Below are 13527 nucleotides of genomic sequence, written 5' to 3'. Positions count from 1 at the left end.
TGACACTTACATGCTATATTACAACCATAATTTCCACAGGTGTTTTAATTCTTAGTCCTACAGTTGAATAGGTTCAATGCTCACCATCATTCCTTTTGCCAAAGGTTCTCCACTGCTCTCTTAGTTAACCAAAATTTGCCTTTCTGTAGTTTCTTCAAAATGTGGTTGACAGTTACGGGTCTTGCACATTTGAAAATGCTTGGTTCCTGCTTTTACATGTGACCAACATGTTTACTGGGTATAAAATTCTTAGATTCCTCATATTTTCATTACATGATTCAGAAAAGTATTGATTATTGCTAGGGAGATATTTAATATCAACCTGGTATTTTTCCCTGTATACACAACTTTTCCTCTTTGTTAAGATGCTCATAAAATTATTTATCATTGAATTTTTGTTACTTTATCATGATTTGATTCTTAGTATGCCCATTTTTCTTAGGACATGGCATGCCTTCATAGTATAAATTCAAGTCTTCATTTATTTCTATAAATATTCTTGAATAATATCTTTCAGTATTCTCTTTCAGTTGCTTCATTCTTTTCTACAGGGATACTATTTACGGATCTCATTGAACTGACATCCCTATTATTTCCACATTTCTTGTCAAACTCTTCTGCATTGCCAACTCATTTCACTTGCTTTTCAGGCCTTTCCTTCATGTCCTTCTTGTATTTTTATCAGTGTTTATTCCCTTGTGTGCTTATGTCAATGTGGGCTTCATTTCTCTGTACCCTCCTACCTGGTTCTCCCAGCTTCTGGGCAACGTAACATGGTGGTTAACAGTGAAAGCTCTGAAGTCCAGGTTACCAGAATGCAACCCTGGTTGTTATTTGATTTTTGATACTTCATCTTTAAAATGAGTAAAATGAGGGCATCTACCAAATAGGGCTGTTGTAAGGATTGATGAGTTAATACATATTAAAAAGTAATGTATTTGCCATTACTTTCAATGGCTAAAACAGCAGTGACTTTTGCACCAACCTAATAAACACACTGAACCATAATGGACACAATTTAAGTTCTGTTTGTCAATTAATAAAAGGGGATTAATAATAATAATGGCTGAATTCTTTTTCCCTGAGCTTTTGTATCTCTGCTTTGAGCTCCTAGATTAATGTGTAACATTTTAAAAATTCATTCATTTTAAAAAATAGGGTCATGACTTTTATCTGCTTGGCAGTCACATTTTTCTGGTGCCTGTTTTTTTTTTTATCATTTGTTTTTGTTTGTTTGTTTTTATAACACATTTGTATAGATCCTGTGATGATGATTTTTTTAATATTACTTATCTTGCAATGAGGTTAGTTTTCCCTGGACAAAGCTTTTGCAATCGATTCTTATGGGACAGGCCAGCCTGGATATCAGACCAGCGGAAATTCTTTCTGGGATCAGAATTGTGTATGTGAGTTATTTTTTCCTTCACAGAAAGAAACACTTACAAGGATGTGTATCATTTGGAGTCTCTCTTTCCCATCCTGTTCAACACACTATTGCCTTTAAAGATGATTCACGTATGCTCCTCATTTGGCCTCACATCTCTGCCACTTGCTGGTATCAAGCAGGAGCCAGAGAAGATCCTACCACCCACTGATGTATCCCATTGCCACAGATCCAGACAAAGGAGGGGTAGCTGTACCCTCTGGAATGTGGAATATGATGATGGAGTGTGAGTTTCTGTTTCTTGATTTCCTTCTTCACTTCTTGTAGGGTTGTGGCATTCATGACTTGCAAAAGGAGAAGGAAGGCCCTAGAAACGTCTTTGTCTTCAACAGCATTTATGAGGTCAGACCACATCACATATCCATGTCGAAAGAGGGAAACCTCAGAGGACTAAGAAGTGATTGAAAAGCCTATGACGTTGATAAAACCAAGTGCCCACCTCACCATGGTTTTACATAATCATTCAGAAAGCCAGATCCTGCTTTGGGTAGAATAACCATTTCTATGATATCATAAAATGTCTTTGTAAGGCTTAGATGCTTCACAATCATTACAATCTCTGCCACAGATTTTATTTATTTATATTTAGAGATTGGATCTCTCTGTTACCCAGGCTGGAGTGCAGTGGCATGCACATAGCTCACTGCCGCCTTGAACTCCTGGGCTCTAATAATCCTCTCTCTTCAGCCTCCCAAGTAGCCAGGACTACAGGGACACACTACCATCCCTGTAGGGACAGGGTGTCACTATGTTGCCCAAGCCTGTCTTGAACTCCTGGCCTCATGCAATCCTCTCACCTTAGCTTCCCAAAATCCTGGGATTATAGCCATGAACTATAACACCTGGTTGTTGTAGCTTTAATTGGAGAATGAAGATTAGACAGATGCTTTGTTTCAGTAACTTATTGTTGAATGGTTATATTTACTCCCTGACCAGTAGAGATAGAGCCTTTCTTCTCCTGAAGTTACCAGAACCAGAAGCACCAACTAACTGGCTAATCATGAAAGGCAGATATTTAAAGTGTCTCCTTAATTTAAAAAAAAAAAAAATGTACCAGCATCTGAGGGCTTGTCAGGTTCTTTACTACGTTCGAGCAGTAATATGGTTTGGCTATGTGTCCCCACCCAATCTCATCTCAAATCGTAATCCCCATGGTCAAAGGAAGGACCTGGTGGGAGATGATTGAATCATGGGAGTGGTTTCCCCCATGCTGTTCTTGTGATAGTGAGTTGGTTTAAAAGTCTATGGCAGTTTCCTACTTGCCCTCTCTCTCCTGCCACCATGTAAGAAGGTGCTTGCTTCTCCTTCACCTTCTGCCATGATTGTAAGTTTCCTGAGGCCTCCCCAGCCATACAGAACTGTGAGTCAATTAAACTGTTGTTTACCCAGTCTCATGTAGTTCTTTATAGCAGCATGAAAATGGACTAATATAGAAAATTGGTACCAGGATAGTGGGGTACCACTACAAAGATAAACTGAAAATGTGGAAGCAACTTTGGAATGACAGAGGTTGGAACAGTTTGAAGGGCTCAGAAGAAGACAGGAAGATGTGGGAAAGCCTGGAACGTCCTAGATACTTGTAGAATGGTTTTGAACAAAATGCTGTTAGTGACAATGAATTCTAGGCTGAAGTGTTCTCAGATGGAGATGAGAAACTTACTGGGAATTGGAGCAAAGGTCACTCTTGCTATGCTTTAGTAAAGAGACTTGTGGCATTTTGCCCCTGTGCTAGAGATCTGTGGAACTTTGAACTAGAGAGAGATGACTTAGGGTATCTGGTAGAAAAATTATCTAAGCAGCAAAGCATTCAAGATGTGACCTGACTTTTTCTAAAAGCATACAGTCATATATGTTCACAAAGAGATAATCTGAAATTAGAACTTATGTTTAAAAGGGAAACAGAACATAAAAGTTTGGAAAATTTGCAGCCTGACCATGTGGTAGAAAAGAAAAACCATTTTCTGGGGGAGAAATTCAAGCCAGCTGCAGAAATTTGCATAACTAACAAGGAGCCAAATGCTAGCAGCTGAAATAATGGGGAAAATGTCTCCAGGGCATTCCAAAGATCTTCATGAAAACACCCCTCATCACAGGCCTGGAGACCTAGGAGGGAAAAATGGTTTTGTGGGAAAAGCCTAGGACCCTCCTGCTCTGTGCAGCCTTTGGACTTGGTGCCCTGCATCCCATCTGTCCTACCTCTGTCTGTGGCTGAAAGAGGCCAAGGTACAGCTCAGGCTGTTGCCTCAGAGGGTGCAAGCCCCAAGCCTTAGTGGTCTCCACATGGGCTTGTGGGTAGACAGAGGTCAAAACTTGAGGCTTGGCAGCCTCTGCCTAGACTGCAGAGGATATATGGAAATAGGAAGAAGTCTGCTTCAGGGGTGCAGCCCTCATGCAGAACCTCTACTAGGGCAATGCAGAAGGAAAATGTAGGGTTGGAATCCCCATATAGAGTCCCCACTGGGACACTGCTAGTGGAGCTGTGAGAAGAGGGCCACTGTCCTCCAGACCCCAGAATGGTAGTTCCACCAACACCTTGCACTGTACACCTGGAAAAGCTGCAGACATGCAACACCAGCCTGTTAAAGCACCTTGGGGGCTGTACCCTGCAGAGCCACAGGGGTGGAAATGCCCAAGGCCTTGGAAGCCTACCCCTTGTATCAGCATGCCCTGGATGTGAGAAATGGAGTCAAATATTATTTTGGAACTTTAAGATTTAATTGCTGCCCTGATGGGTTTCAGACTTGCATGGGACCTGCAGCCCCTTTGTTTTGGCCACTTTTCCCTTGCTATTCTCCCCCATGCTGGTCTCATAATAGTGAGTGAGTTCTCATGAGATCTGATGATTTAAAAGTCTGTGGCAGTTTCTCCCTTGCTCTTTCTCTCTCCTGCTGCCTTGTAAGGAGGTGCTTGCTTCTCATTCACTTTCTGCCTTAATTGTAAATTTCCTGAGGCCTCCCCACCAATGTGGAACTGTTAGTCAATTAAACCTATTTTGTTTGTAAATTAGGTAGGTTTTATTTTATTTTTTTTATTTTGAGACAGTCTCACTCTGATCTTGGCTCAGTGCAACCTCCATCTCCTGAGTTCAAGTGATTCTTGTGCCTCAGCCACCCAAGTACCTGGGATTACAGGCATACACCAGCATGCCTCCCTAATTTTTGTATTTTTATTACAGACACGTTGTCCAGGCTGGTCTTGTACACCTGGCCTCAAGTGATCTGCCCACCTCAGCCTCCCAAAGTTCTGGGGTTACAGGTGTGAGCCACTGTGCCCGGCCCTCTGTTAGTTCTTTAAAGCACTGTCAAAACAGACAAATACAAGCAGGTCAGTCAGAAATTTCTGAGTCACCAAGTCAGAGAAGCAAAAGGTAATTTGTTACTTGATGTGAGAACATCGATCAGAAATCCTTTGTAAATATAGATGGTCCCCAATTTAAAATGATTCAACTTAAAATTTTTCAACTTTGTAGTGGTGTGAAAGTAATACACATTCAGTAGAAATCATACTTCAAGTGCCTATACGAGCATTCTATTTTTCACTTTCAGTACAATATTCAGTAAACTATGTGAGATATGCAACACTTTACTATAAAATGGGCTTTGTGTTAGATGATTTTGTCCAACTGCTGGCTGATGTAAGTGTTCTGAGCATGTTTCAGGTAGGCTAGGCTAAGCTATAATGTTCAGGGGGGTTAGGTATAATAAATGTATTTTCACAAAAATCTTTGACATATTACTAGCAAACCGAATTTTGCTAGTAAAAATGATCAAGCATAATTTATACCAGGCATGCAAGGATGGCTCAATGTACACAAATCAATAAATATGATACATCACATCAACAGTATGAGGGACAAAAACCATATGATCATCTTAATAGATACAGAAAAAGCACTGGATAAAATGCATCATCCTTTCATGATAAAAGCTCTCAACAAAATAGGCAATATATGACAAACTCACAGTTAACTTCATATTCAATGGGTAAAAGTTGAAAGCCTTTCCTCCGAGAATTTGAAGACAAGGATGCCCAATTTCACCACTCCTATTCAACATAGTACTAGAAGTCCTAGCCAGAACAATCAAGCAAAAGAAATAAAAGGAAACCAAATTGGAAGAAAATAAAGTCAAATTATTCCTGTTTGCTGATGATATGATCTTCTATGTAGAAAAACCTAAAGACTCCACTAAAATTTCTTAGATTTGAAAAATGAATTCAGTCAAATTTCAGGATACAAAATCAACATAAAAAATCAGTAGTGTTTTTATACAACCACAATTATCTAGATGAAAAAGAAATCAAGAAGGCATTCCCACTTATAATAGTTTAAAAAAACATAAAATAAAATAACTAGGAATAAATCTAACAAGTGAAGTGAAATATCTCTACAAGGAAAACTACAAGTGAAAGATCTCTACAAGGAAAACTGATGAAAGAAAATGAAGATGCCACAAACAAGTGGAAAAACATCTTGTGTTCATGAATTTGAAGAATTAATATTGTTAAAATGATCACATCTCCCAAAGCAATCTAGATTCAATACAATCTACCAAAATATGTCAAAATGCCAACATCATTTTTCACAAAATTAGAAAAAACAATCTTAAAATTCATATGGAACTTAAAAAGGGCCCAAATAGCCAAAGCAATCCTGAGCAAAAAGAACAAAGCTGGAGGCACCACATTATCTGACTTCAAATTATACTACACCCGCTTCAACAAGTGGTGCTGGGACAATTGTATGGCTACATACAGAAGAATTAAATTGATCATCTATCTCTCACCACATATAAAAATCAACTCAAAATGGATTGAAGACTTAAGTATAATACCCAAAACTATAAAAACACTGAAGAAATCCTACAAAAAACTTTCCTGGACACTGGTCTAGGCAAAGAATTTATGACTAAGACCTCAAAAGCACAGACAACAAAAACAAAGTCAGACAAATGAAACTATATTAAGCTAAAAAGCTTCTGTACAGCAAAGAAACAATCAACAGAGTGAAAAGACAAACTGCTGAATGGGAGAAAATATTTGCAAACTATGTTTCCAAAAGGGAGCTAACATCTAGAATAAACAAGAAACTCAAGCAACTCAACAGGAAAAAACAAATCAAATAATCCCATTAAAAAGTGGGCAAAGGATATGAATAGACATTTCTCAAAGTACGACATACCAGTGGTCACTAGGTATATGTAAAAAAATGCTCAACATCACTAATCATCAGAGAAATGTGAATCAAAACCACAATGAGGTATCATCTTACTCCAGTCAAAATTGTTATTATTAAAATGACAAAATATAATAGATGTTGGTCAAGATGCAATGGGGAACTCTTTTTTTTTTTTCATTGCATTTTAGGTTTTGGGTTACATGTGAAGAACATGCAAGATTATTGCATAGGTACACACATGGCAGCGTGATTTGCTGCCTTCCTCCCCTTCACCTATATCTGGCATTTCTCTCCATGCTATCTCTCCCCAACTCCCCACCCCCTGCTGTCCCTCCCCTATTTCCCCCCAACAGACACCAGTGTGTGATGTTCTGCAATGGGGAACTCTTAACACTGTTGGTGAGAATGTAAACTAGTACAGCCACTATGGAAAATAGTACAGCTATTTCTTTAAAAACTCAAAGTAGAATTACCATTTGATCCAGCAATCCCACTACTGGGAATCTAGCCAAAGGAAAAGAAATCAATATATCAAAAGAATACCTGCACTCATATGTGTATTGCAGGGTTGTTTATAATAGCAAATATATGGAATCAACGTAACTGTTCATCAACAAAAGAATGGATGAAAAAAATATGGTACGTGATGAAATACTATACAGCCATAAAAAAAAACAATGAAATCATGTCATTTGCAGTAACATAGCTGGAACTGGAAGGCAGTATCTAAAGTGAAATAGGCAGGCACAAAAAGACAATGCATGTCCTTCTCACATATATGTGGGAACTAAAACATTTGATCGCATGAAGATAGACAGTGGAAAGAGAGATAACAGAGACTGGGAAGGGTGAGTTGGGGGGATGGGAGAGGAGAAGTGGGCAAAAAGGTACAAACCTACAATTAGAAGTAATACATTCAATATCTGATAGAAGAGTAGGATGATTATATTGAACAAAAATGTTTTGTACTCGGGTGAAAGACCTAAAATACCCTGACTTGATCTCTACACATTATATAAATGGAACACAATTTATCATGTACTCCATAAATTTATACAAACACAAAAATAAAATGCATTTTTAAATGATGATATTTTCACCTTACAATGGGTTTATCACGATGGGACCCCATGATAGGTCAAGGAAGCCATCATTCTAGGCCACTTTCTTACCTAGGTCCTGGTGAAGAGCAAGACTAAGTCACACCAGAAAGGCCTCAGAAGGAACAAACCACTGCTCAAAGGCATTGCCTTTATAAAGCATGTGGTAGAATTTTGGGGCTGTCAGACAAACTGCTTAGAGAAAGATGCACTTGAGAAGGTCACTGAGATACACAGAAATGCACCACCCCCACTTCAATTTCACCTGAACCACTGGCAGGATACTTAGGAAAACCCAGTGGGACCTGAAGGGCAAGAAGACCTTGAGTATGAATTCTCTGCCTTGCAGTTTAAGGAAATGTTTTTCACACATCGTCATTGGTTTTGAGTCCCCCAAATCTCCTAGAATGACAGCAATCAAAATTGATTTAGGGAATTTCATCCACAAATTAAAGGTACTGGTTCCCAATATGGAAGCTCAGTGGCTTTGTCTCACCACCAGTGTGGGACCTGAGGGTCTAAGGTATGATGTGTAAAGGACAAAAAAGCATTGGGCAAAATTCAATGGTTTAAACGTGGATGCAAGTGCAATTCCAGCTCTGAGAGCAATCTAAAACCATTTGGGGTGCTTACTTAATATGATTTTAGGAAGGTTCCTGTCTTACAAGGCTAGTATCTTTTCCCAATATATTCCCATTTGGTGCTATGTATATGGGCTAATGTATTGATTCCCATAGGAAGCCACCCATCTAAAAGTTTGTTCCAAGAGCGCTCTTTTGCAGGATGTTTTTTAAGTTTCTACCCGTGGTTGTCACCAAGAGGAAGCTCCGTCAGTATCCAGCCTCTAGATATTTCCTCATTGTTATATGCAGCATCTCAGTACAGGGGCACACCCTGCCCATGATGGCAAATGCTGTTTCTCTGCCTGGCAGGTGGGAATCACAAAGGGAGAAGTGCTCCTGTGAAGGGCTGCTGGCAGAGAAGCAGCAAGTTTTGATGTTGGGGGCTGGGATCAGGGCAAAGCCAGAGTCCAGTCTCCAAGCCTACTTTTTCCAGTCCATCTTGTTGCATAATCAACTCTTTATGTAACATGTGGGAATACTGGATATGAGGACAAAATAAAAATGAGCTTTAAAACTGGGCTTTCTTATACAGATTCTTGCATTCCCTACTAAGGTCAAAAATCACTAAGTCTGGGGTTGGGTCCATGAACCATGCTCTGACAAACATTCCTATGCCAGATGATTCAAATATTAAGGAGGTTAAAATGTGTTTTGTTATCTGAGAAACTCCCCTTCCACTGCAACTAACCACTGGTTGGGATGCAGATGTGATGACAGCATCTGGGTTAATCAACTTGGACCCAGAGATGGAAAATGTGGATATGCTCTGGACTGCCTACCTTGGCACTGTGAGGTGAGCTATTTAGCTTCTATTTGATTTCAAACACCTATATACAGACATACAAACACCTACATACAGACATACAGGCAAATAGGACATACAATTGGGTTTCCTTGACCCAGGTGAGAATAACCAATTGATCATATCGTGGTTCTGTTGAGCAAAAATTAGGATAGTTGTTCAAGAGTCCTAACCACTTGTTGCTTCACCTCTTTTAATATTTATTTTGGCAATTTTTTTTTTAGGGTCAGAGCTATGTCATGGATCCTTTATGGTACTAAGAGCATAGTAAGTGCTTAAAAACACAATAATTCCTCCATGAGAAGTGGTAGTGCATGATCATTGATGAGTGTGATTTGGAGCTAGTTTCTTGGGTTTGAATCTGCCACTTATTAGCTGTGTGATTTTGGACAACATGTGTCTCAGTTCCTTCATTGGTAAAATAAGGAAAATAAACTTATTTTATTTTCACATGCTTCCTAGGGTGGCTGTGACGAGCAAATGAGCTAATCCATATAAAATACATAGAAACGGCCTGGCACACAATAAGTGTAAAATGTGGTTGCCATAACTATTATGATGATGGTTATTATGGTGATGATCAAAACCATATTACAGGTCCAGTATAGCGCTAGCACTGGTGCCTAATGTCCTTTCAGTGTCTGTGGATGTGTGCAGTGCACTATTCTAAAATAGAAGCAGTGTTCAAATCAATCTGAAGAATATTTCATCTCTTCCACCTTTTGTGTTACTTAAAGAAACTTATTTACAAGGCAGTAGCCCATTTAAAAACTGTCTATGGAGGAAAAGAAAAATTCTTTTGTACATGCCTATGTTTGAAGGACCTGCATCCTTCAAGTTAGAATTTATCAGTGGAGCCAATTTTTTTTTTTATGAATGTTAATACACAGAGTAAAATGGGCTATTCCTTTCAAAAAGCATTATTTTTTTTCTTCATGCTTCTGCCTTAAGTATAAAGATGTTTTTAGTTTGGCTCTGAGTGCAAAGAGAAGAGGAAAGAGGCTGTTTTCTTCCTTGCCTATTTTAGAACTGGGTTCCCTGTGCAGCACCAATTCACCCCCTCAGAGCCCAACCTTTTACACAGAGGGGGTCTGGTATCTAAGATGGAGTCACCAGACCTATGAACATAAATCGTCAAAACACGCTTCAGGTTTTACAGTTTATGAAGATGCTTAGAAAGTAACGCTTTTCATTTTGCTACTCTTTCAACCTTTCCGTGTGCTTGAAAACTTCAGAACAAAAAGTTGGGAAAAGAAAAATTAAAAATAGAGCGGAAGAGGGACAATTGATTCCTAACTTTTAAGCAACCAAGATTCTCCAAAATGTAAAAAACATGAAATTCTTGCCAAATGACAGCACAGAGCAGAAGTTCAAAATATTCGCAAGGCAGTTATATTTGTAAGGCTGCCCATCAGTAGGCTATTATTGTTCCTGGCACAGAGGACACAAAATGATGGTTGCACAGCTGAGAAAAAATTTCTCTTCTCTGGAATCCCACATCTCAGTGAGGAGGGGCTCCCTGCTTGGTCATATCTACGCTCTCTGACCCTCCGCTTTATGTCTGGGGCCATGCCACGATGAATTCTTCTCTGGTATTTTCCAAACTAGAACTCAGAGGAGACAGTCCTTCTCTGAAGGAGAAACTGTGACATGGGAGGATCAGAAGCTTGTTTTTATCTGTGGAGAAACTATTTTAAAAGAACAAAGTCAATATGCAGAGAACAAAGATAAGAAGGGCTCAGTTGGCCAGGTGCTAGAACGAGCCAGGATTAAGAGGCCAGGAAGATCAGGAAGGACTAGCAAAGGTTTCCGTCAGTAAGAATTCAATTGAGGAAAAGAACATTTTGGATCAAATTCTCTTCACTCACACATCTCACGGTTTTATATAAATTTTAAAACCAGACTCTCAAATGTTTATATCTAGCCCTGAGCTTTCTCCCGAACTAACTCCTATTTGACATCTCCATTTGGGTATCTTATAGGCATCTCAAATTTAAAGTGTTCACCACCAAACTCCTGGTCTTCCTCCAAAAGGTTGCTCCCAGAATCTTCTCCATTCCAGTCAATGGCAACTTCCTCCTTCCAGGTGCTCAAGTTTAAATTCTGGAGTCATTTTTGATGTGTCTCTTTCTCACATGATAACTCTCATATCAGGAAATGGCTCAGCTTTCATGAGATACAGACTCTTGTCACCATCCTCATTGACCCCACTGAGCCCAAGCACCATCATTTTTTGCCTGGATTACTGTTAATAACCTCTCTCTCTCTGCTTCTCCCTGGATGTGCTAACCATGCAGCAGCCATAGAATATCTTCTCATCTCACTTAAACGTCAGATAATATGATTCCTCTCTCTACTTTGGATCCTTAAAAAAAAAAAAAAAACCAGAGCAGGCTAGGCATGGTGGCTCACACCTGTAATCCCAGCACTTTGGGAGGTGGAGGCGGGCAGATTGCCTAAAGTCAGGAGTTTGAGACCAGCCTGGCCAATATGGTGAAATCCTGTCTCTACTAAAAATACAAAAAAAAATAGCTAGGCATGGTGGTGGTCGCCTATAATCCCGGCTACTCAGGAGACTGAGGAAGGAGAATCGCTTGAACCTGGGAGGCAGATTGCAGTGAGCCGAGATTGTGCCATTGCACTCTAACCTGGGCAACAAGAATGAAACGTCATCTAAAAAAACAAAACAAAAAAACCAGAGCAAAAAGCTTTACCGTGACCTACAAGCCGGGAGCTGCATCTTAACTCTCCTGCTCTTTAGCCCCACCTCCCGTCTCTCTCTCTGCCCACCTCACCACCTTTGCTGCCCATTCAGCCCCTTTGCTGGCTGTTATGACTGGGCTGGCACATTTCCACACTTCCTTCTCGGGGTCTTAGCACTTGCTGTTCCTTCTGCCTCAAACACACATCTGCACAGGCACTCACAGAGCTGGCTCCCTCACTGTGGAGACTTCACATCAGCAAGGTCATCCAGGACTCCACCTAAAATTACACCCACACCTTATGTCTCCCTCCCACTAGAATTTATGCTCCATGAGAACAGGCATTTTGTTTTCTTCATTACTTGTCTTTTTAGCGCTAGAACCACGCCTATTGCAGGATCGGCTCACAGAAAAATGTTCGCTGAAGAATCTAATACATTTCTTCTTTTGCCCAAGCTAGATAGAACTGGTCCACTTACCAACTGGTGTTAACAGTTCTTAAAATTTTACCTCAGTCGGAGAACGACACGCATTGGGACCTGTCAGGGGAAGGGGAGAGCGGGGAGAGGGAGAGCATCAGGATAAACAGCTAATGCATCTGGGCTTAACACCTAGATGACAGGTTGATAGGTGCAGCAAACCACCATGGCACACATTTACCTATGTAACAAACCTGCACATGTATCCCGGAACTTAAAATTAAATTAAATAAAAATTTTACCTTAGTCACATTTATTAAAATGTATCGGGTTACTTAGTGTTTCTTTTCCTGCATTTTGCTATCTTCCCATTGACCATTTAATTCCTGAACCAGCTGCAATTTAACAACTTTTTCAGCAATTTAGAAAAAGTTAAGTTCTCCTTTGCTACTACAATATTGTGACTACAGTGGCTTCAGTTAATTTTTATTCAACTGACTTATTAATATTTGAAAGTCATGAAACATTCATTTTCTCCCTGAAAGTATAGCCCTATTCTCAAATGAAATCACAAATCAAGAGCCGAGAAATGCAGAATTCCAGTCCAGACCCCAATTAGGAACACATTCTCTTGCCTTTGAATTATCCAAGCTTGTCACTTCTATTTCTCATTTCTGCTACTCCAATTTTAACAATCTCAGAAGTCTTTCTAGCATCAGCCCACTGGACGGTAAGAAAACATGTATATTTATCAAATCAGTTTTGTCGACTTGACCACAGTCATAACAATGGAGTTGAAGGCATGGTGGTTCAGAAATGTTGGCTAAAAAGGGGGTGGACAAGTCATCCAAGTTCATCTGTATGTCATGCTTGGTCTCCATCTGTATTCTAAAAGCTCATGATAGTTGTAAGATCTCTTTGCAAAAATGGACAATTAACACAGAACATCTCAAAGTCTTAACTATTAGAAGTCACCTTTCTTCTCTCTTTGATGCCATCTCTCCTAACTGTATAGCAGTCTACTTCATTATGAAATGTCCCAGCATTTTAGTATACCCACATAAACTTTATTTGCCCTTAGACAGTGTCAACTTTCAAAAAAGAAAGAATAAGCTTACAAAAAAGAACCAACCCTCATATCACTTTATGGTTTTTATTTCTACTTAGGCTTAACGGGATTTTAAATGTCACCATGGACTCATTTACTTTAACTTCCACCTATTGACTTAACCTCTTGACATTTGGAATCCACTGCTTAGAT

The sequence above is a fragment of the Cebus imitator genome, unplaced genomic scaffold (genome assembly GCF_001604975.1).
Source record: "Cebus imitator isolate Cc_AM_T3 unplaced genomic scaffold, Cebus_imitator-1.0 Scaffold255, whole genome shotgun sequence".
Taxonomy (NCBI): Eukaryota; Metazoa; Chordata; class Mammalia; order Primates; family Cebidae; genus Cebus; species Cebus imitator.
This window is presented reverse-complemented; position numbering follows the sequence as displayed.